This window comes from Bidens hawaiensis, unplaced genomic scaffold (assembly GCF_021521415.1).
Source record: "Bidens hawaiensis isolate Kalapana, Puna unplaced genomic scaffold, B.hawaiensis_p1.1 tig00020892_1, whole genome shotgun sequence".
Classification (NCBI taxonomy): domain Eukaryota; kingdom Viridiplantae; phylum Streptophyta; class Magnoliopsida; order Asterales; family Asteraceae; genus Bidens; species Bidens hawaiensis.
Genome location: NW_027493217.1, coordinates 56,029 through 66,622, shown reverse-complemented (window position 1 = coordinate 66,622; position 10,594 = coordinate 56,029).

Genomic DNA, 10,594 nt, shown 5'->3' with positions numbered 1-10,594 from the left:
TCTATATTTCGGCTTGAGAGAGAGAGAGAGAGAGAGAGAGAGAGAGAGAGAGAGAGAGAGAGAGAGCTTAAGTGTGTGTTTTGAGAGGTGTATGGAATATGTGTGAATGAATGAAAAATGGGTATTAGGTGTTTATATATTTATGGATCATGGGCTTAAGCCCATGGTCCTTTCCTCTTTCTTTCATAACCCAAGTCCATAACCCATGTCCATTTGACCCAACACTAACCCAACTCCTAATAACCCATACTTTCATTTATAAACCGAAACCCGAAAAACGGGATGTTACAATACTTAATGACTTCCCTTAAGTTATGTACTACTAATTAAGTCAATATACACTACCTATTAGTTGCCATAGAATTTGCTCATTCTTAAAATGACATTTTGAATTTCAATATCACCAACAACTTCTAATTAAAACTAAATATATTTGGTATGATTCTTTCCTTACGAAACACCTTTATTTATATGATTGTGTTTGCAGTCACAAACACATATTCGTCAATCATATAACCTCAAGAACCTTTCATGTGCTCTGCTCCGCTTCAATCGTTTTATCTACAATAAGTCCTACATCCAAGTATGTTTTTTATATTGCACATCTTTTATTAATATTGTATTTTTTAGTTGGCCCTTTATTATGTTGCACATCACAATATATTGCAAATCATTATACGTTTTTATACTCTCTTTTTTTTCACATATGTTAAAAAAAGAATGCATACTTCACACGGATAATGTAACGATAATAGTGACCAAAGTTGAAGGCAAAGATGTTATATTAAGGCATTGTTATTGTTATAGTTGAGGTGTAGGATAGTGTTTAGTTGCAGGTGAAGGATGAATTTATATCCAAACGTATTTTCTATATAAAATGCATATATGTGTATAGTAATCAAAGTGTGAAGTAGTTGTAATGTATCCTGGAGTTTACATAATATATTTGTACAAGAGGTCAAACCCGAGAGGCCCGCTCGGAAACGGTGGTGGACCATTGGCTAATTTATAATACATGTGTTAGTATTTTTGTAATTCTGTTTAGTTTATTTCAATTGTATAGATTATATTTCAATTATATACATTATATACATGTTAAACTAGAATATTATAATTAAGTTGTTCTATTAAAACACCACCATTCGTCGAACATACATTATACATTAATGTTAGACATCACTAAAAAAATTGTGTGAACTCAGTGACAAACTATCTGGTTTAACAATTTTATAATTTTTGGGCGTATAAATCCAATTGGACTGCATGATGTTTTTTTTTAAATTTATGTCATGTTGTTGACGCTTTAAATTCATACTTAATGTATTTATTTTGTTAAATCACAAGGCGATGTCTAAAAGATCAAATGCTCACCTTATGAATTCGGAGAACAATGTTTCTAACACGATATATACAACAAATTCAAATTGTAAGTCATTCGTATACATGTTTATAATCAAGTTTATGGGATATTAGTTTAGTTTATATTACATCTAACATAAAAGATTGTGCCTGTTTGTTTTTTTTTCAGTTGATGCATCTGGGAGTCCGTTATCAAACATTTCAAATGGTATTCCATTTGATAGTGAGATTTTTTTAACATGAATTTAAATTTGCTAAATTAAATTAAGAAAACAACAAAGACTCAAAATACTTATCTATGTTGCAGTATTTAATAAAAACAATGCCTATTTTGATGCAGCTGAAAAAAGAAAACAACGAAAACTCATTTTGGATTCAAGAAAATCCAAATATAATGCATTTGATAGTTTCTCAAAGGACCATAATTCGCCTACCATTGGAAGATCAGCCCGTATTTATCCAAGTAGTAAGATATACAAACTTACATTCATATTAATTTGACCCATTATAGTTACACCAAAATTCAAAATATAAGGAGGAATATATTAACTCACTTTTGCAACTTTTTTTAATAGGTTTTTTTAACTAGAACTCCCTTTTCAGACGTTTTAAATGGTACGCCGCATGCACCCTTTTCGATATGCAAGTATTCATTGATTTTTAGACCCATTCTTAGTCTAAAATATAATTGGTATGTTTATTTATATTAAGTATATATAGCTTGCAATTTTGTAACAGTTTATAACAAAGAAGCTGTTGAGAAACGAAGAGCACGAAAGCTTATTTTGGATATAGAAAAGCTAAAGTGCATCTGTCTACATTAACCGGTCATAATACATCAAATGTAGATGCTTCCTCGACCAGTAGAGTGTCAAACGTTATATAAAAACCAGGTACATGTAGTTACAACAATATGTACTTATTTCTATACCAAATTTCATCGTAATTATTATTATTATTTTCTTTTTTTTTATTATTATTATTATAATTATTATTGTCCTTAATTATGTTTTATATATTTCTTGAAATTATTTGACAGTTTTCAATAGAGAAGCTGTTGAGAAGCCAAAAGTGCATACGTCAACATTAACTGTACATGATATATCAAATTCGTACGGTTCGTCTACCGGTGGAGGTTTAAATCGTAATCATACACCAATTAGTAAGATTTCACTATTTATATTAAATTCACACATTATACTTACCTGCATAAATTAGATACGTTAATTTATCTATTTATTTGATTTGATTTAATTTTTGTTATTGTAGTTGAGCTATCAAGAACTCCCTTATTGGATATTTCTAATGGTATGTCGCATTTACGATTCTATTTTGTATTCCAGTATAATTCTATTAATATTCAAATTTTTTTCCCTTTGCTTCATATTTGTTTACAGTTAATAGAATTGCTGCTGAGAAACGAAAAGCACAAAAAATCTAATTTTGGATAATAGAAGATCTAAACTACACGCGTCTACATTAAGGCTTCAAAATATTAAACTTTTACATACAAATAGTAACCGCATATCCTATGGAAAAAAATTGCTTCCTCTTCAAATACGTCTGTTAGACATCAACGTACATCCATCTCTAGCGTCAACGAAAGTATAACTTCATCAGATGTAAATGCTGGTATGCATTTAGATATTAAATTTTATTATTTTTTTGTTGTGAATATAAAATTGAAAGTTATAGAAGACATCCACATACAACATTCCAATTTTAGCAATATTTTGCGTTATTATAATTATAATTTTTTAATTTTAGCAGGTGCATCTAATACGGGTAACATTATGCATAACGAACATATACATGTTGATGATATTTTTAGGGACTCGTTTGCAGGAATATCTAGAGGTAAATATAATTCAGAAAACAAAAGTTTAGTAGTTTTTTATAACAAAGTTATAATTATTTATTTCAAATCGTGTAACAGATTACTTGGACCATGGTGATCAAAGTTTGACGTGTGGAAGTTGTTACGCAACATTATGGAAAAATGAAGGAGTACATGGTAGAACACATGTTGGGATAACAAATTATTTGTTATGTTGTGGTTACGGCAAGGTTCAACTTCCACGATTAAAAGTTCCTGATATAAACTATAAAAATTTGTTTACCGGTTTTGGCTCTAAAAGCAAACATTTTTTTAAACAATATTCGCTGTTATAATTCGATATTTAGTTTTACTTCAATGGGTGGAAAAGTTGATAAATCCATTAATAACGGTAAAGCCCCGTACATTTTTAGACTTGGTGGACAAAATTTTCATCGTATTGGAAGTCTTCTACCTCTTCAATGGGGAAAACCTAAATTCTCCCAACTATACATATATGACACGGATAATGAAGTATCAAATAAAAAGACTGTATGTGGGTATGTATATTAAATTTTCATATACATTATTATTTGGTTTTATCATTGTTTATATATACGTATGTCTAATAATAATAATATTTTGTAGTGACACAACCAGGGATCTACCTCAACTTCAGACTTGATTGATTTGGAAATTATAACAGAATTGAAGAGTATGTTAGACTCTCAAAATGTTTTTGTCAAAACATACAGAATGGTTAGAGATTGTTACAAACGAAATCCAAATTGCAACCTAAAACTCCGTCTTATTGGAAAAATGTAACAAGATGGAAGAACATATAACTTACCAACCACATCTGAAGTTGCAGCTCTTATTGTTGGAGACATTAATGTTTCATATGAAAGTCGAGATATTATTGTAGAAATGCAGTCCAGAGAGCTTAAAGACATTAGTGAACTGCATCCTTCGTGCATTGGTCTTCATTATCCTATAATATTTCCGTATGGAGAGTATTGCTACAGAATTGACATTCCACACAGAGCAACATCAAGTTCATCTACTAAAAATTTGAAAAAATGTAAAATGAGAGAATTCTTTGCTTATAGAATTCAAGATAGGGATAACGAATTTTCGTTGATTCTTATTTTTCGTAGGTTGTATCAACAGTTTTTAGTTGATGGGTACACAATGATTGAAAGTGAAAGACTTTTTTGGGTGCGTCATCAACAAAAACATCTTCGATGTGAAACTTATGAGAACCTACGCAATTTACATGTCCAAGGAAATGCTGATGTTTCTAGCATTGGAACCCGTGTAATATTACCTTCATCTTTCATCGATGGTGCTAGATATATGATGCAAAATTATCTAGATGCAATGGCTCTATGTAAGTGGTTTGGGTATCCAGACATAACCATCACATGTAATCCAAAATGGCCAGAAATTAAACGTTTTCTTAAAGATACCAACATCAATCCAGAAGACAAGCCTGATATCTTATCTAGAATTTTTAAAATGAAGCTTGATTCAATTATTAAGGACCTAAAAGTAAAAAAACTACTTGGTATAGTTTCAGCAGGTATGTTTCAATTTATTTAATTATTATGTAATATTTATACAATAAATATTAGCATTTTATATATTGTTAATTTTAGTGTATAGTAACCATATAACCACTTACAATATATACAAAACTAATGTTGTATTCGTTTTAACGTTTTTATAGTTGTCTATACCGTGGAGTTTCAAAAACGTGGATTGCCTCATGCACACTTATGTTTATTTTTGCATCATGATCACAAACTCCCTAGTGTTGAGGATATTGACCAGTTTATATGTGCCGATATTCTAGATGAAAAAGAAGATCCAACATTATATTCACTCGTCAAGGAGTTCATGATACATGGGCCATGTGGGGTTGCTAATTTAAAGTGTTCATGTATGATTGATAAAAGATGTTCAAAGAACTTCCCAAAGAAGTTTTCTAATGCAACTTCACTTGATTCAGATGGATTCCCTATATACAGAAGAAGGGACTCTGGCTCGTATGTTGAAAGGTCAAATGTACAGTTAGATAATTGTAGTGTGGTTCCATATAAAAAAGATATCAGGCACATATAAATGTTGAGTGGTGCAACCAAGCAGGGTCCATCAAGTATTTGTTTAAGTTAGGGGTGTGCATGGGTCGGTTTGGGGCGGTTTTGAGCCAAACCCATAACCATAACCGATATGTCGGTTAATGGATAACCATAACCGATCCGTTATGGCGGTCATGGTTAATCGGTTTTGTTGGTTATAGTGAGTCGGTTATTGGTCGGTTAATCATAACCAAAAAAATGTAATTTAGCTTAAAAGTTTGGTACCAATTATTACCCCATAATCTAACAAAATATATAATAGTTAATATTAATACTAAATATTAAAAAAAAAGAATGATCATAATCCAACAATGAAACTCAACTTAATTTGATAAAAATCGTTGAACCAAAAACATCAAAATGATATAATCCAACAACATGTTTGGTGGAAGTTAATCTCAAACATATTGTTGATTAAATAAATGGGTCGGTTCGGTTATGGCGGTTTTGGAATTATTCTTAACCAAAACCAACCCGTATTTGACGGTTTTAAAATTTCATTAAACCGACCCACCGGTTATGTCGGTTATCGGTTAAAATCTATTCGGTTATGGTTCGGTTAAACAGTTATGATGATTAAGTTGCTCACCCGTAGTTTAAGTATATTAACAAAGGTCCAGACAGAGCTACTGTTTCAGTGGTACAAAACAATGAAGGAGCTGATGAACTTCCGGAAAAAGATGAAATATAAGAATATTATGATTGCAGATATATATCTGCATGTGAAGCATCATGGAGTATTTTTGCTTTTGATATCCATTATAGGTATCCTTCTGTGATGCGCCTCCCATTTCATTTCATCTTCCTGGACAACGACAAGTTGTTTATGAGGCTGATGAGGACATTGAGAATGTGCTGGAGAAAGCATCTGTAAATTCTTCCATGTTCACATCTTTTCTTCCATGTTCACATCTTGGATGGCTTGAAATCAACATGACGATCTTGCACGACAACTTACTTATGTAGAATTTCCAAGTAAGTTTGTTTGGGTACTTAAAGATCGAAAATGGGAACCAAGAAAAAAAGGTTTCTCTGTTGGTAGAATCCATCATGTTTCTCCTTCTCTTGGTGAAACGTATTTTTTAAGATTTCTTCTTAACAAAGTAAAAGGAACAAGATCATTCGACGAAATTAAAACGGTTAATGGTGTAATTTATGCTACTTTTAGAGATGCGTGTTATGCACTTGGTCTTTTGGATGATGACAGCGAATATATCCAGGCAATTCAAGAAGCGAGTCAATCGGGATATGGTTTTTTTCTTCGTTATTTATTTGCTCTTATGTAATGTCAAATAGTATTTCGAGGCAAGAATTTGTTTGGGAGAAGACATAGGAGTATTTGTCAGACGACATCCTTTACCAACAACGAAGAATATTATATATTCCAGGTTCTTTTTTACCTTATACTCTACTTTTTAACTTAAGGTTCAAATTTTTATTGATGTGTTTTAATATTATTCGAATCATGTCTTTATGATTTTGTTTTTCATTATATAAGATTTATCACTAGCTGAAGTGTAAGGCCCCGTTACCGGTAGCCCTACTTTGGTGTTGGATTTACTCATAAACGCAGTTCTAAATATCAGAGTTAGTTAAAACTTTACGTGGAATATAAAAATTTATAAAACATCACATATCAAATCATAAACATGTCTTAAAACATTCTCCTTGTCTTTCAAAATCAAAACATAACCGGTCTTCAGATGCCAGAATCTTATTCTTCGGCCATGTCTCCCCGCTCAAGCGAGCTGTCCCATTCTACTCACCTGCGTGCATACTAAAAGTCAGCTACGCTGAGTGAGTTCTAGTTAATACATCACATACTTTACATACATACATTTTTTTCATTCATACTTTTATAACTCAAATTCTACTTAACTCTATTCTATTCTGCCTCGGATATTATTAGGGTCCGGTCCCTTTTTCTGCCTTGGATATTATTAGGGTCCAGTCCCTTTTCTGCGTTGGATATTATTAGGGTCCAGTCCCTTTTCTGCCTCGAGATTATTAAAGGGCTCGGTCCCTTTTCTGCCTTGGATATTATTAGGGTCCAGTCCCTTTTCTACCTTTCTATCTCTTACCTTTGTTCATAACATACTTACATATCATTCATAGTCCATACATAACATTATAACTTGACAGTGCATGCAATATCCGAAGATCGTTCACGTACCAACGAGCAATCATTCTTACCTTTCATAACGTACATACATATCATTCATATTTCGTACATAACATTATAACTTGACAGTACGTGCAATATCTGAAGATCGTTCACGTACTGGCAAGCAATCATTCTTACCTTTCACAAAATCACATTGGACATACACTTATCACTTAGGATAAATGTATTAACAATCACATCGAGTATGCACACAGCCCCGAAAACATAACACAGAAATGGGGCTAGAAACTCACCTGAATTCGGTTCCTTTCTCCGTTTATCGTGATTCCTCTCTTTAACTGTGCTTTGCTAACTGTATATAGGTTACACGTATCAATACTCGTCTAATCTAATCTAACGGTCTAGTATTAGTTTCCTTTTACTTGGTCTTTAAGCGAACTTTTACATTTTAGCGAACTTAAACAATTAAGCGAACTTAAGCATTTAAGCGAACTTAACTTAAGCGAACATATTAGGCGAAGTTCACAGCTTGGCGAACTTATAACTAGCGAAGTTCACAATGGGGCGAACTTATACTAGCGAAGTTCATAGCTTGGCGAACTTACATGCGTGCGAACTTATCCTCAGGCGAACATATAGATAGGCGAAGTTATCAATAGTAGCGGCGGGTTTTGATTTTAACTTCATTAACACCCATGTTCAACCCGTAACCCTTAATGATGATGTTAATCAGTCTCGCGAACATTCCCATGGCCGTTATTGAACCAGATTCGGCCCGAAAACGCGTAAAGGTTGGACCTTTAAGTTAAAACGTTCAATACTAGTCTAAAGTTCTATTTTAATCGAGCCGCACATGATTATGGGTTCATTAGTTTCGTTTTGGTATCAAGTTTACAGCTTTACGTTCTATTCACACCCGATCTAATCTCGTTCTAAGTTTCAAGGTTAAACGTTACTAAAAACGTAAACTTTAAGGTAAAAGACATACCTTAAATGCTCGTTTGGATCTCGTTTAACTTGGTTAAGAACTCTCAATCTTGTATATAGCTCATGTAATAACAATCCAATCCCGACTAGCGTTCGTTGGACTCGGATCTCGCTCCCTCTCTCGGCGGCCGTATGTGGTGAATGTGTGTGTTTTTGAGTGTGTAGAGATTTATGAATGATGGAAATGATAGTTAGGGTTTTATGGTGGTTTAAGGGGTATTTATATCCCTCAAAGCCCATGGACCTAAGGCCCATTCCCCTTAATCCATCTTAATTAGTCCAAGTCCATGATCTTTATTAAACACTAGCTGATATTATTTAACGCTCGACAAACTAACGAAATCTTTCTTTATTTAATATCATAATATTTTAGGATGTTACAAGTCTTCCCCCCTTAAAGAGGTTTCGTCCCCGAAACCTAACAATTACTTAAACAAACTAGGGTAGAACTTGCGCATCTCGTCCTCAGCTTCCCAAGTAGCATCCGATCCTTTGCGATGTTTCCATATTACTTTCACCGAAGGTATAACCTTATGACGAAGCTGCTTCTTCTTACGATCAACAATCTCTATCGGTTGCTCGATGTAGTTCAATTGTTTATCAACCTCAATGTCCATCAATGGCACGTGAGACGTGTCATCGGCTAGACACTTCCTCAGATGAGAAACATGGAAGGTTGGATGAATTCTTTCTAACTCGTCGGGTAAATCCAGCTTATAAGCTACTTACCCCGCACGATCTAAGATCTTAAACGGTCCAATGTACCTTGGACTCAACTTCCCCCTCTTTCTAAAACGGATAAATCCTTTCCAAGGCGAGACCTTAAGCATCACGTTGTCACCAACGTTAAACTCAATCGGTCGCCGCTGCTTATCCGCATACGACTTCTATCTGTCTTGAGCGGCCTTCATTCTTGCTTTGATCTGACCAAACTTTGAAGATGTTTCTTGCACAACCTCTAGGCTTCCCATCTCTTTCTGACCAATCTCTCCCCAACATACCGGGGTTCTACATCGTCTACCGTAAAGCATCTCAAACGGTGGCATACCTATACTTGAATGGTAGCTGTTGTTGTAGGAGAACTCTGCTAGGTGCAGATGATTATCCCAACCTCCTCCAAAGTCCAAGACACAAGCACGTAGCATATCCTCAAGGGTCTGGATCGTCCTTTCAGACTGTCCATCTGTTTGAGGATGATACGCCGTCCTGATGTTCAACCTTGTTCCCATAGCTTCATGGAATTTCTTCCAGAACCTCGAAGTGAATCGAGTATCCCTATCGGACACGATCGACAGTGGCACTCCATGCTTAGATACAACCTCCTTGATGAACAAACTTGCTAACGTTTCTGACGAGATAGCCTCTCGTATAGGCAGAAAGTGAGCACTTTTGGTCAGACGGTCCACTATCACCCAAATGGTATCATGATGCTTAGCTTTACGAGGTAGCTTAGTTATGAAATCCATGGTGATGTGTTCCCATTTCCACTCAGGTATCTCTAGCAGTTGCATCTTCCCATAAGGCTTCTGATGTTCGGCTTTGACTTGTAAGCAAGTTAAGCACTTACTGACATAATCTACTACATCATTCTTCATTCCAGGCCACCAGTAATCTCTTTTCAAATCTTGATACATCTTTGTAGCTCCGGGATGAATCGAATATCTTGACTTATGAGCTTCATCTAAGATTCGACCTCTGAGATCTCCATGGCGTGTAATCCACATACGGTCAAATCTAGTCTTAACTCTATGAGTGTTTTCCATCAACTCATCTTGCTGGCCATAAATCCTTTCTTTCTTGACTAACCCTTCATCTACCAACACTTCCGACTGCACTTTGATGATTTCTTCGTAAAGGCTTGAATTCATAATCAGCTTGTATGACTTCACTGTTGCAAGGACTTCCTCATTCTTACGGCTTAACGCGTCGGCGACTACATTAGCTTTACCAGGGTATACTTAATATCACAGTTGTAATCCTTTATCAACTCTAACCACCTCCTCTGCCTCATGTTCAATTCTTTTTGTTCGAACAAGTACTTTAAACTCTTGTGATCTGTGTAGATGGTACACTTAGTACCATACAGATAATGCCTCCATACCTTTAAAGCATGCACCACTACTGCTAGCTCCAAATCATGTGTCGGATAAGTACTTTCGCGAACTT